At 39.0% G+C, this 15,026-nt stretch overlaps 1 protein-coding gene across 1 annotated transcript in view; it reads right to left on the bottom strand.

Moving 5' to 3' along the window:
- The window catches only part of BLNK (B cell linker), a 102,938-nt gene that overhangs the window by 71,074 nt on the left and 16,838 nt on the right, over positions 1-15,026 (bottom strand). The gene's annotated exons all lie outside the window — the stretch shown is intronic.

The following is a 15,026-nucleotide window of genomic DNA, read 5'->3' as shown; positions in this document are numbered from 1 at the left end:
AAAAGAGAGAAAACGGGTTTTGTATTTTAAAGAAAGATAAATTTAATCAAGACCAATCCATTAAGTGAATTGCATGACATTTTTAATAGTGAACTAAGCAAAGACCTAAAAAATAGTTTTTAGTTTTGTAGCTACATGATTGTCTCATCTTGGTTAATGCTTAACTTTTTATTACTGGCCTGTTGTAACATTTCTGGAAAGCTGGTAGCACACACTACATTGTTAAACTGGAATTTCACTGGGCATGTGGCAGATTAAATTACACTGGTTAATGAATCATTCAAAAAGCGATAAGCAAGCCATTTTATATAGTCTCTTTCCAGCTCCACCACAGAATTTCTTTGGGGTTTTTTACTGAAATCAGCAGATTAGCGTAACAGTGGCTGAGTGGAAGATTACTTTAACAATGGTTGGGAGACTATTAAGTCCCAGTTTGGTCTGTTCTTGTGCTAGACTTCTGCATGACACCTCAGCCCATGAAAAACTGAGGATGAAAAAGAAATAGAATTTTTAGTGTGCCACCTTGGCACATACAGTGCCCATTGTAGTGCTGTATAAGCTAATTTGGGTACTGGAAACAGTTTAGCCAAATCATTTCAATAGTTTATGTAGCTTCTTATACCTTTCACCTCAACGTGCCAAAGAGTCCATGCACCGCACTAAAGCAGCAGAAGTGCTTCCGATGTTAAAGCTAGTGCGCAGCTTGCAGCCGAACTTCTTAAGTCAGTGTTTTAAGCCAATCTAAATTAAACCTTTTTTTACCAATGGATTTTCCTTTAGTGCAAAATTTCCAGTAAAATCTCCGGATTGCACCCAGACCAAGTGTGTGATTGCATAATTTCAGCCAGAAATCTGCTACTGCTAAAATGCCCTCTTTCTCAGCATAGATTTCAACGGGGGATAGGTCAGGCTGAAAACATGTCCATTTAATAGCTGCAATTCTAACTCTCCTTATTTTTGTGTCAGGAAGAGGAAATTAATTTGCTTGTTTCCTGAGACTTCCTAGGCACACCTATGATGGATGTGAAATCTCCAAAACGGATACTTTCCAGTGACTTCAGTGATACTGAGTTCATTGTAATACAATTGATGTTTGCCCAGATCTATCTGTTTTTCTGAATAACCCCTCAGCCATCAGTCCCCTTCCAAACTGTTTTGCCTTTTTTCTCACCGTCTCATCAGCATGATAGATGAGTTTGTATCAGGCATACAAAATGAGACACTAATAACAAGTGTATGAGACAACGAGATCAAGTGGAGAACATGTAAGATCTCAGAGAAAACATATTTCCTCAGTCTGTATTTAAATTCAAGTGAATCTCTGCATTTCTTCAAGTTCTTTGATATATTTGTTGTGAAAATATGCCATTTCAGACACTAGAGAACCCCTTACATTTAATACTTAGCCTGTAATTATACTGTAACAAAAACCAGCTGCATATCTACATGTAGTGCGTATGGTAATTAGCAGATGATCTAGCAGATCTAGAAATCACCAAATTCCTGAGGAAATTTAAAACTATATTGAGCTGTCCGATTGACATACAGGCCCATCTGGGCTTGTTCAGCTGTAATGATGACTCACCAAACTGCCTCTGCAGATCAATGACCAGCAGTATTAGGGCTATTTCCTCCCCTGTTATTGCACCTTCTAAATAAGGGGAGGACGCAGCTATGCTTTCTGTTTCAGGATTTGATTTTTGTTCACTCCCCTTTCTTTGCAAAGTAGACTATTTAAAGCTTTTCTTGAGTGTATTAAGATTGCTACGGTATAATTGCTTGGTGATTGCAGCCAAACAGCCTGTGTAATTCCCACTGCCCTTCCAAGCTGATGTTTGCTGTAATCTGCTACTTAAGCAGTACTCTGCTGTAGGCAGCTCTTTCCACACAGCCAAGTGCTGCGTGTATGGTCAGATCAAGCACTTTTTTAACTAGCAGTTGAGCTTGATAGAGGAGGAAGCTATGGATCTAAGCACTTCCTATACTGGTGAATGTTTTATATAGAGGGTTTTAACTAGATTCCTTTTTTTTTCCCCGAGACAGTCTTCAACAAGGGGATTAAGCTATGAGCCTCCCTGAAGTTTGAGGGGATTGGCATCTATGGGTCCAGCTGAAAGCTATCTTTTCTTATTTTCTGTGTTTGGGGTTTGGGTTTTTTTTTGCAGTAAGTTGCACCATTGATTGCAACTAAGAGCTGCTGCTGCATTTTAGCAACAAAATTCTGGTCGGAGGAAAGAGTACAAAAATATCTTGCAAACTCAACATTTTTGAAATTACATGGTAGCTTCTGTAAGTAGATGACTAATTCTTCCAGGTTTTAATCATCCATTGCTCCTGTTGTTGCTTATGATATACATCGTTAGCGATTCATATTGGCAGGAATAGAATATATTGCAAAGGGATATGTGTGATAAAGAAGAAGTTAAAGTAGTTTCTTTCCTAGAGGGGTATGAGTCGCCAAATATACAATGAGGAACTAAAGGGACAGATTTGGGTTTTTTGCATTTACAGTTTCATGTTAGAGCACAATTTAGAAAGCATATAAAAATTATGTTCTCTTCAAACCCGCTATTGATTTCCTCTTTTTTATTGGCTGCTTCATTCACCTGACATCAACTTTCTCAGTAGCTCACTTACTTAGCTCAGTAGCTAAAAGTAACCAAAACTCTTAGCTTGCAGATCAAGCTAGCCAGCTTTGTTCTGCAGATAGCATCATGGAAGGGGAGAAACGCTGCAGTGGTGGAAGTGTTTGAGGTGTGTCTCTCACTCCTTTACTTGCAGAGGCATGCCTTGGATCTGAGCCTATCCTGCTGTAGCTGCTTGCCAGCACGGGTGCTGAGGAGGGGGAAGCCTTACATCAAAAACAAAGAGAAACTAAATTTCTGTGCAATCTGGAGCTGCAGACACCTAAGTAGGTTTTATGCATTTTTGTCTGGAAAAGTTTAGACCAACTCATGCACGTGGACTGTACAGTACAGGCAGAGTGAACCGGCATGTCTGAGGTGCTCTGGTTCTGTGCGTGTGCTTCGCAAATGGCTAGCACGTGCATGTGGCTTACATACCTGGGCTGGGTGGCCCTTACGGCATTTTGCAGACTTGGGGACATGTAAAGGATGACTGGTAGGTGGATAAGGGGTAGTTAGCATGCAAATGGAGTCCTGCTTTGAGGAAACTGAGTAAGTGTGGTAGGAAGGTAAAGGGAATGGAGCTCTCGCATTGGATAAAATGTTGTAACACAGTGTGTAGCGTATACGGCACCTTCACCTGCCCCAGGTTTAGCACTTCTCTAAGGAAGGCTTCTAAGTCACAAAACACAACTGTCAGAACTCATGGGACCTGACATATTTTGGCCTCCAGGTTTGCTTTGAAGATTTTTTGTCATGCTTTCACAGGTCCTAGCTGAGGTTGTGCTAAGGGATATTTTAATAGAGTTATTGCCTCAAAAAAGTTTTTAGATGTCTTTGAAGAAGGTTGTTGATATTGTTGATTGTATGATACAGTCTTTTCAACTATATTTTGAAGTTCATATAAGCACATCTCTTTCTCCTTTCTTATTTTTCAGCCCCTCCTTGTAATAAGCACCTGTATAAGATGGTTATGGCTGCAGGTGCAAATAATACCTGAACAATCCAGGAGAGCTCTGAAGGATCAGTAAAAGTCTGAAAAGGTCAAATTTTGATGTGAATGATGATGAGGAGATTCCCTTGACTTTATTATAAACATACTGTGTTGCTAGGTAAGCTGTCAATATCTGAGCAGTAAAGCTCTATGTAAGGTGACAGTCTTGTCATTACCTTACAATAATGCTGAGTTACATTCTGTAACGTTGCCAGTTCTGAGCATGGACCAGTTTGGAGAGGTTTGCTGTGAAATGAGTTTGTTGCTTTTTGTGTGTGTCTGTGGGTATATATATATATAAAAATATATATACCTTTCTATAAAGGTATATCTGAATATGATATTGTATAATGACTTTGACTTCCTCCTAATTTCTTCCTTTTTTTGGAGGGGAAGTAAAGTAAAGGCCCAGATTCATTTCATATAAAGCAATTTCATGTTGTTATGGCAAAGTAAATGCATAATATATTACAAAAGCTCTGTATTCAGTATGATCAGCTTCTTTATGTTAAGACCTGTTTATGTTTATGGAATCTGTTTGGTATTGACAAAAAGACCTGCAAGAAGCCAGGATTAGGAGGAATCTACAGCTACATTTTTCATTTCTGAGAGACAGAAATTTGGAGTGTAAATAAGTGATCTACATATAAACAGTCAATACGAGTAAAAATCTGAAAAATCATAGAATTGTAATAATACATGTTAATGATATCCTCTATTAACTGGCATAGTAGACTATCTGTAATTAGTCAGAGAAGATATGGCATTTCTTAGTAAAAATGTCCTTATGGGATATAAAAATATCCTTATGGAATAAGAATAAGATCTCAGTGCTATCCTCTAGAAATACAACCTGAGCTATAGACTTTTGCCAGTGATATCTGGCAAAAACTGTCAGAGTGTCTCAGACTGAGTAGATCATGGAATAAATGCATAGTGGAAATTTTTTACGTCTTTTTTTCTTAGATAAAGGAGAACTGTGCCCCACAGGAGGAGAAAAGCAGAAGAGAAGAAGGTAAATAAAATGTGGAATCCTTAAAATTAAAAGTCAGTCCAGAAAGAATGGCATAATAAAGAAATATGTTTCTATTGTGAACGGCGAATTACTATTAAGGTATTTATCCATTTTAAAGTGTGTAAAACTGACATCTAGTGGTAGCAAGAGCACCTTGTGTGCAAAGAGGCTTTATAGTGAGACCAGTTTGCATTAGCAGATTAACAGGTTGTAACTATATTACATACTGAAATTACAATTCCCTGTACTTCAGCCTAATTCAAATCCTGTTTCTTTGTGTTACGGAGCCTTTCAAATTAAATCTTGCTCCTTTTGGTAATATCTCATTTATGTGAAGCAAGGTGGTGGTGTCTGTTAATCTTTATGAGTGCATGGACTCCTACAACAGAAGTGTCATCCTGATGAACAGTTTCATCAGAGAGGAAAAGGTTGGAAGGGGCGTTAGGATCAAAATATTCCCATCCAAAAAGCTGAGGATAAGGGTTAAAGAATCTCAGTGGGGTCACTGAGGAAATTGTTCAGCAGCTACCAATTTTAGACCTGTTATGAATAAACAGGAGAAGTCAGTCTTCAGAGCTGTGATGCATGTCTCAGGTGTGGCATTACTCACAAGCGTAAGCATCTCTGGGAGGGGAAGCAGGGCTTTATGGCCAAGACTCAGATCTCACATGAATTCAGGCAAGACGTGTAGGGTCTGAATCAATAGAGCATATAGGCATGTGCTTAAATCATTCTCATTGAAGACAAGAGGATATGTTTGCTTGCTGGGGTCTGTGCTTAAAGCGTTTTGCTGAGTCATAGTTGATATCCTCATTTCTCATTCATAATTTTATTCAAATAGCATTTTAAAAAATATTTTTCTATTTTCTGTTTTCCCCCACATTTTCTCTAGCTTATTCAGATTTTAGTGTCTTTGAAGAAAAAACCCTTGCTAAAACTCTGTGTGATACCTGCCCCAGTGAGGCTTTAATTTAGCTTTGCCTCCAGTGGTATTATATACATAACGGATAAATTACTAATAAAGAGGAAAAAAAGAGCAAAGTTATGCAAAAATGAAATATTAATTATTTTAAAAATTATTTTAAAATATGGCTTAGGGGTGCCATATCTATAGTCAAAGGATGCAATTTAATAAACATAGAAAAATTTAAAAGCACCATTCAAATCTATCTTCCAGATAATAAAATGAAAGAGATCAGCAACAGAAGGCTGGGTAAAGACAGAGACAAATCTGAAGGAAGAAGGAAAGGAAATGTGCTTCAGTGAAAGTGTGATTAGAAGTGGGCAAAAATAAGGAAAAAAAAAATCATAGTTTATTTTTTCAGGGTTGGCAGTTTGTGGCAAGAATTGTCAAACTATATTGGTCAATTTTTGGTTGTAGATGTTTATTTTACAGTATTCTCAGTTCATGATAACAGTTGCAAATATCTCAGAGGTAAAAAATGCTGGTAGCATAATTCTAGTGAAATAGCTCCGTGCAGTTTCAAGGCTGAGGTGACTCATGCTATGCTGCCTCTATCATTCCATCTCTCTTACTTTCAAAACACAGTGAATCATATTTGTTGAACACAAATGTTGATATTCTGCAATGAAACTAAAGTCACAGTTATAGAAGTGGTACAAGAAACAGCTGCTGTCATTTCAGATAGGCGAGCCTACTGCTTTAACGTGAAAGCAGAGATGCGCAGCAATCCTGTTTGTTGCGGAGCTGCTCTGTAAGGACAAGATTAGTTGTTAACAGTCATGCCAGCCAGACCTAGGCGATGCAGTCTTATCTATCCTGAGCTGGTAATCCAGCGCAGGTGCTTAACAGTTCTAATATACTTTTGACCTTTCAGATCTGAGCGTGGGAGTGGTTGCAATGACACGAGGCCAATTGCTACGTGCAGAGTCCCTCTGGCTTTGTCTGCACTCACTGGGGCTTCTCCTTACTGCTTAGACACTGATGCTCTTCCGAAGTAGTGAAACCATACAGATAAGTCACACTAGTAGCGCCAGAATTGTTGATATACGTGATATCTCTAAGATTTCACAGCAGCCATCTCTGCATTTGCCTTATATAAGACCTCACATAGTACAAACAAAGTTGTGTTGGTAGCAGTGTTAATAGCAAGGGAATATATTCAGGACCTGCTTGGTGTAAATAGGACTGCTGGGGATGGGTTTCTTGGTCCCCTGTGGATTTGTCAGCCATCAGGAGGTGCTGCTGGTATTTTGTCCTCAGGCATGGTTTTAGTTAAAACTGCTCATCTAATGTTGTGTTACTAAGAGCTGTGTTCAACATGTTATGGGAGTTTGAGGTCTATGTGTCTATCATGCTGGAAGGAACAGTAGAGTATTTTACATTTTTTAGGACAATCAGGATTACTTTAGCACCATTGATGGAGATCTGCTTGTAGTATTGCTGCTCTATCATTTCAGGTAAAACCCAAGGTTTTTTATGAATACTTTTATTACATTTAGTATGCATTGAACTACTGTATGGCTTTTCCAGAACTCCAAGGCTGAGGAGTCTATACTGTATACCCTGCCACATTTATGTAACTGTTGAGATACTAGAAAGTTGGTTTTTTTCTTCGAGAGAAAGATATTTTCCTGTGCTAGTAGCTCAGTGAATCCCTGTGGTTTACATTGTTTTGAGGAAACTGCCTTTTGCAGTAGTATCTAAAGTGCACACATTTAAGGTTAACCATTTTTGCTTTGAAAGAGCTCCAATGAAAGATTAAACTAGTTGATCTTTTCTTCTCATATATGCTATGAGTGGGTTCACCTATGATTTATTTGTTTATGACCTAGGGTTTCCAGCCCATTCTATACCCCAGGAGCTGCTTGCTCACAGTTGGCTATCCAAGACTTTTTATTCAGTCTCACATGCTGAATGAACGGTCCCCTCCCTGAAAGCTGGCTGCAGAAATAGCCTTGGTCTAAGACAGTAAAGCTTGATCTGCAACATAAATCTGTCTTTTTAGTGCATGCAATGGGAAAGTTCATGTTATTTTTCCTAGAACATGGGTGCCCCATTAGTCTTAGGCTGACCTGATGGAGAGATAAGAGGTTTCCAAGGTTCTTTCAAAAATTATAGTCTTCCTCACTGACAGTGTAATGCTCTGCAGGCTGAGCTCTATATTTGCATGTTCTTATTGAAAGGACACTTACTGGAACATAGAAAATAAAACCACTTCCCATATCTTTATAGTAATGCACTCCTGTATGCTTAAGCAAATTAAAATGGGGTTTAGCGTTTGAAAAAGGAAGCAAGTCACCACATACAGAAATAACAACTGTGACCACTAGAAATTTAGCCTCAGCAAAAACTAGCAGAGCCCGCTGCTGATGTGGGCTGCAAGATTAGGAAGTCTGGGTTTTTTTTTTTTTAAGAAAAGATAATTCGGAAGAGGCAGCTGAAAGACTTCTAGCAGAACTGTTTATCTCTAAAAATGCCTCATCAATTAAAATAACTTGTTTTGCAGGACTCCTTTCACTTAATCAAGCATTAAAAATGTATAAAAAATTTTGGCAAAGTTGAATAAACTTATTTTGATGTTTTTAATATAAGGTAAAAGGCCCAAATGAGGCATGTCAATAATACTGCTTTAGTAGTTCCAAAATATTTTATTTTTACTTTTATGGGAAACTTGCAACTATTCATTCCGATTCAGAACAGAGGGAAATATCGAAGTGTCAGAAGTTCCATTGTGGGCCATATCTAAGAATAATGGCCTGGAAAGTATTTCTAGTCTGTAGTCAAGATACCAGTGACCTGAGATCTCCAAGAAACAGGACATGCTGTGGAACTCTCCTCAGCATGGGGCTCTGCTGGAAGCAGAACTGGTGCTTTAGGAATTTACCTTTCCCCAGGACTCAGACCGAGGTGGGAATGCACTAGGCTATTGCCCAGTTTTGGACCTAGTTTAATAGTGACATCTAACAGGATTTACACTGTCAGCTTCTTTTAATAATCTTGCCCTTCGACGGCACTGAACCATGTCTGAGGCCAGCTGCTGCTTCCAGCTACCTGAGTCCCCTTCCAATAACTGCATGAAGGTGATCCGAGTCACGTGGTGGCCCTCTGAGTCTAGCTTATTAAAAAAACACTGTTGTGAAAACAAGACTCTCCCTTGGCCATGTGGTTACATGCAATTTCTTTCTAGTTCATCTTTTCCTACCTAAACAATCTGGTTTTGCTCTCTGGTATATCCTTACGTGAGCAGACCTCTCCATCATGGCCTGTGTACCCGGCTCTTGCTGAGGTGGGAGTAGAGGGGCTCTTCCAGGATCCTCTGACAGAGTCTCTTGCCCCTAGATAACCTGAGCAAGTTTTATTTTAATTACCTCATATCCTATTTCTGGGAGGGGTGTTTGATAAAACGCAGCTAGCATGGGGCCCTTCTGGTGCTCGCTCCCTGAGGCCAGCAGGGTGCCACCAGGCAGGGCCGGGGGGAAGCTGTACGAGGCGCCTGAATGTCCCAGTGGCTTGTGGCTGCCAAAGGGCCAGTCCTGCTCCCTCCCTTCTCCCTCGACTGCTGTCATGGAGGAATGTCTCCCTTCCCAGTGCTGACTCTGGTGCTTCTCTGACCCTTTTGTGAGTTGAACCGGCTGCAAATGAAACAAGGGAAGTGTGCTGTTCTTCTGCAAGTGAAACAAGGGGCGGGAGGTGGGAGAGAAAATTGTTGGTGAGGAGACCCACCGCCGTCCCTGGCAGCAGCCTCTTCAGTTGTCTGGGTATGTGTGAAATCTCTCACTGCAGCGGTGTTTTTCACAGCTGCTTTAAACCTCCTGGAGAGGTGTATTCTCTGGCACTGTGCTGCTTCTACCTCCTCCATGCTGTCACCAGCATTTGTGTGGTGGGCTGGATTAGGGAAGTGGTCTGGCTGAAAAATAACCCTAAAAAAAAGTTTCCATTTGATTAAAACCTTGATGCACCACTTCTGTGGCCAAGTGAGAGCCAGTGCTAGCAAAAGTGTGTGCGTGTGTGTGTGTGTAATGGGAGCATGTGGCAAAGGTGGAAGTGGGAGCATTGCCCCTTTAACCAGATATGAAACTGTCCCTTCACTTAATCTAATGTGTTTACTGAGGAAACTGAGGGAGGCAGGAGCGAAAATGGTTGTGGTGGTGGCATTTTCAGTATTTGAATATTGACTTAGTAGGAAGAGTATTGTCTTGGAATGGCAGCAGAGGCTGTCTCGGTGGAAGACGCTCTGTGCACTACACTGAAAAACAAAAGTTCTCCCTATTTTATGGGTATTAAGAGTTTCCATCCTGCTCTCAAGAGGGAGACTGAAAATGAGAACAGGAGATAGCACAGCAGGAATCAATTCTCAGGTCACTGATAGGTGAGACTGGCAAGGACCCTTGTTACTTGGGGAAAGGTAAGTCATAATCCTACTTAAATGCTGCTATACAGGACAAATAATTGAATAGAGAGGCTCCACAGGTCTCTCAGGCTGTTGGGAGCAATGGGATCAATCTTGGAGCGTCTCAGAAAGTGAGGGACTTTGGGCCTTCAGCTCTCCCCTGCTGGCCAAGGGCCTGGGAACTGTGCAGAAGTGCTCCCTGCTGACACTGCCTGCAGAAGCAGCTGCCTTCCGCTTTCCTGCATCTGGACAAAAACAATAATTATAACAAGAAGTGCTGGGAAATAGCTGAGCCTGAAGAGGCTGTACAGAAACGGTGTGAGAATCATCTCGCTTCCCAGAGCAAATACTATGGCAGAAGCGGTCAGCAATCTTAAAACTGCAACAGCAGTCTTAAAAGCAAAACTTATACGTGAGAGTATTCTTGAAAGATTAAGAAAGATCATATGCATAATATGAATATGCACATTAAATTTCATCAAGGGAACAAGAAGTAGCTAATCTTAATGATAAGAATAAATGCCCTTGCTGAATCAGAAACCAAATGTGACTTTGTACGTGCCTGGCAGCTCCAAATGCTCCGATGGCTGGCCACCTTCGGTTTGGAAATAAACCACAGCATAAGCTCCTTGTGCATTTAAATTGAAGAAACAATTTTATGTGCCCACCTGGAAATCTGCTGAGCTACTTAACTTTGAAAGTACCCATTGGATAGTGGGACAGATTTGCTGTACCTTCTTTGATACCGCTTTATGTTCTTGAGGTAGTGCTTTAGTTCCACTGTTTAGCTTCATTTTAATAATCACAATGGTTATAGTTATCTGGTACAGATACTCTTTAATTCATACAGTCATGAAAATGTTACGTATGTATTTCTGTAGGCATCTTGAAAATGAGCAGTTTATTTGCTTGAATCGTTCCCTCAGCCACAGTAAGCAACATCACTAATAGTGGGTGATCACTGAGTCCATCAGCAAGATCGTGACTGCTGCATATCAATGGCCGAAATAACTTTGCGAAAAGATAGACTTTAAGCTGCTGGCAGTTCATTGCAAGTAGGAGAAGGAACACCATATACAGTTGTGGTAATTTAGGTAAGCAGCAGTATTATCAAGATTCAATACAATGAAGTTCCTTTATTGTAAAGCATACATGCTAAATCTAGGTTGTTGTAAGAGCTCAGCCTTCGTGACTGTTTTGTGTTGAAGAGACCAGCTGCCAATACTGCGTGCAGCCTGTGGCACTGACTTAAAGAGAAGAAGCTATTTCTGCCACTGGAAAAAGGCACATGTAGTTGTTTATGTCAGTAAATGTCTTAATTCAAAGCATGAACCTCATCTGTGATGGGTCACAGCATGGTGAGTTAGATGAGGACTTCTAAGATGGGGTGGAAGGCACGTATAGCATGGAGCAGTGACTTCTCTCCTGCTCCTTGATGCTGTGCAGAGTGCTGCTTAGTGGTTTATGGCCAGGGCAGCCCCAAATCATGAGCGCCACCTCTTGAAGGGGCAAAGCCAAAGACTAGTACAGTATTAATCAATGCTTACAGTGATGCAAAGAGCTTTAGAAATTTTCTTGGTAAGTGCTTGGCTACAAAGAGGTTAAGGACATTTGATTTAAACATCTGCTTTATTTTTCCCAATTTGGAAATCTGAAAGACAGCCTGTAAACATAACACTCCTTCCCCACATCCCAACATCTCCTGCTTTTCTGGGATGCCATTAGATTTGTTAGTGTGCTTAAATGGTTTAATTAAAATCTTTTCTGGTCCAATGCAATAAACAATGTCTTCTGTCAGTGCAATATGTCTGATGCTAATGATGCTTCTGGATGATAGATTGTGGTGAAGACAGCTACAAAGGTGAAGAGTAACTTAATTTTAGAGGTTTGATTTTTTTCTTTTACTTTATCTGTTCAGCTCATCATAGCTAATGCCAGTTAGAAAGAAGCAAAGGAAAAGGTACTTTGAAAGTTTCTCATCTCCTTTGTTCTTATATGGAAATTTAACAGTATAACGACCTGTTTGTCAGATGATGTATATCTATCTAGTACATGTTAAACTATTAGTTGCATTTCAGTAGGAAAAAGGAGATCTAGTTTTGAATACAGGACTCATTATGTTAGGTTAAACAAAGTTGCTGGTGTTTGTGTGTGTATGTATTTCTCTGCAGAATATCGGTTCATAAACTATATAGTATTTGTGTGTTTTCTACTTCTGTAGTGCTGCTTGGTCTTTATACACAAGCATTTATTTCTTTGGATTTCATGCTGGATCTGAGTACTTACTCAAGGTCCTGGGGCACCCAGTGTGTACCTGGGTGTGTACCTCGTTCCCTTCCCCCTCAGCACTATGAATCTTCAAAAATGTAAATATCAGTCTTTTCTCTTTGACGCTTGATGTTAGCCAATGAAGTCCATATCTACATCTGAAGTTCTCAAAGCTTCTAAGTATTCAGCCTGTATAATCCTGCTTTTAGTATGTTCTGCATTGATTTTATAGCATTAGATGCTGTTCGGGAATGGATGCGAAACAGACTTTCTTTTGGCTGTGTCTTGAAGTGACCTGAATTATTTGTGAAAAAGGCAATTAAAAAGTGGGTTATAAAAATGATGCCAAATGTCATTGAAATTACTGTTCCACTACATATAAGCATACATGAATCTTTTAGAAAAAAAACTGTTTCTACCAATTTTTAAAATTTAAAATACAGTAGTTAGCAAGTGTGGTTCTTGCAGTGAAAGAAATAGTAGGATATATATTTAAAATGTCTAAAAATAAATATCTTTGTTTTAAGGTTTTACAGGTCAATGACCCAACATCTTGTTGACAACCAAGATTAAACACTTACAAGAAATCCCAGATTTCCACTGAGATACAGACACTACTTCCTTTCCCTGCAGTTCATGAAACATTAACATTTGAATTTCAGTCTGGTACCATCTGACCATTTTGGAGCAGTATATCTTTAAATCTATTAGCAAGCTTGTGCAGAGGTTAGAGTGGGAGGAGAAAGGAAAACCAGCATGTTTTCTTTGAGAAAAGTTGAGCTTTGAAAGCTACTGAAAGTTTTTGAATGTTAAAAGACAAACCAGCTGAGATACATTAATGGGCAAAGAGCAAGAGAAGAGGTCAAAACTGTACATGCAAATGTCCTTTCACATCCTAGTAATTTCTGAAGATTCACATGGCTTCAAAAATAAGCTCATTCCAGGGATACAATACACATATTTGCAACCAGTTCTAATATTAGTCTGTCATTATGATGATATCTGATATACCAATTATATTTATGCTAGCACAAAAGAGACTAATACGTTAATTTTAAATTAGTCTCCCAAACCCAGCTGCCTTGTGTGTGGGAGTAGATTCTTTGTAGGAAAAATTCACTGCTGGTTGACTTTTTCTCTCCCTTTCTCAGCCCTCAACCACTGACTAATACCAAAATTTAAATTACAGTGAATATTTCTTTTTTTGCCTATGTGCCACTTAAAAATGCTATAATCAAGGCTTTAAACCAATTTGTAGCGCAGAGTGACTATCATGTACTATTGTCTACATGCAGAAGCAAACTAGTAATTGCATGAACATTGAGCACTAATATAAAAATCATATGCTGCTCTCCAAATGATTTGATGGATTCATGAAAGTCAACCGTCAATAATGGACAGTGATCATACATTATATAACAACCATCCTTATGACCAGGCACATACACTTGTAAAACAGGAGAAGAACACAAAAAGAGACAAACATTTGAGTTTTGATATGGGTCAATTAATTAAATATCAAATGTTGACAAATTTTGCATGTATATTAGAAGTTAATCCACCACTGTGTTAAAAGGTTGGTAATGAGTCCCATATCAATGCGAATCCAGTCCTTTTTTAAGTGACCACAGCCAAAATAAAATAACTTATTTGGATAAAACTGGTCAATTTTGATTACATTAATTTCCTTCATATTTCAATAAATATTGAAAGTACTATTTTTCAGCATGGCTTTCCAAATCCACTTTAGTGAGTAAAGCTACTAGCAGTGATCAGATCACTTCAGTTATAGGATACAACTACTTGTAGCTATTTCTGGTGCAATTAAAACGTAAAAATGGAAAAACTCATCTCCTTAATAAATTAAGATGGCCACAGAATGGGTAGTGTTGCTAAATCTGTATTTTATATTAACCTATTTTTCTCAGTATTGGGGGGAAGGGGGGAGAACAGGTTTTAAATTTCAGACATGCAGACTTAGATAAACAAAATCCATTTAGAAATTTCTCCTTATAAATTAATGAAATAATCCGTAATGGTGTATACCTCCTACATAAACCTAAACAAAAGTATTGTATTTCTACTCCAGAAGAATAAAGCATTAAGTTAAAAAAAGTCCATATTATTTTCCTGTAGTACTCTTTAACTCTACTTTTTTTTCACATGACTGTAATCACCCAGCCATGTAACATACCTGCATAGTATGACTAGATGCCATCTAATGTAATTAGAAGTATTACTTGTTTTTCCCCATTTTCTTGTATTACATCACCTGCCAAGTAAAAGACCCTGACATTTCCCATCCTTACATGTTTGTAAAATGAATGCTGCTTCCCACTATTATCTGTATGTGAGAGAGTGAATCTGCAGCTCATTCAGATGTGTATGTGAGCATGCACACAGTTGGATGATTGGTGTTCGGATAGTTGTTGACCTTCTGACTGATGGCCATGCATATGTGGAGTATCTGTGGATCTGGGTACCATTTAGCATGACAAAAGTGGCTCTATTTGGCTTTAGCTGATTAAAATTCATATCCAATATTTCATGAATATGAGTTACTTCAACTGAAGCTCAACAAAGACAAAATCATATTCAAGAAATTCTGGCCTTGGAACTGTATTTCATGTTACATTGTGGAAATCCAACCATTGTCTGCAAATGTCAGATTATACCCACTTTATCTGTGCTGCCCAAATGGATATTTCTCCCATTTGGAACCAAAGTGGTGCTTTGGATTATGATGAAAAACATAGGAAAACATTAAAAAA

Source organism: Mycteria americana, chromosome 6, assembly GCF_035582795.1.
Source record: "Mycteria americana isolate JAX WOST 10 ecotype Jacksonville Zoo and Gardens chromosome 6, USCA_MyAme_1.0, whole genome shotgun sequence".
In the NCBI taxonomy this organism is placed as follows: domain Eukaryota; kingdom Metazoa; phylum Chordata; class Aves; order Ciconiiformes; family Ciconiidae; genus Mycteria; species Mycteria americana.
The sequence above is the reverse complement of the archived record's forward strand: the minus strand, read 5'-3'. Positions and strand labels throughout refer to the sequence as shown.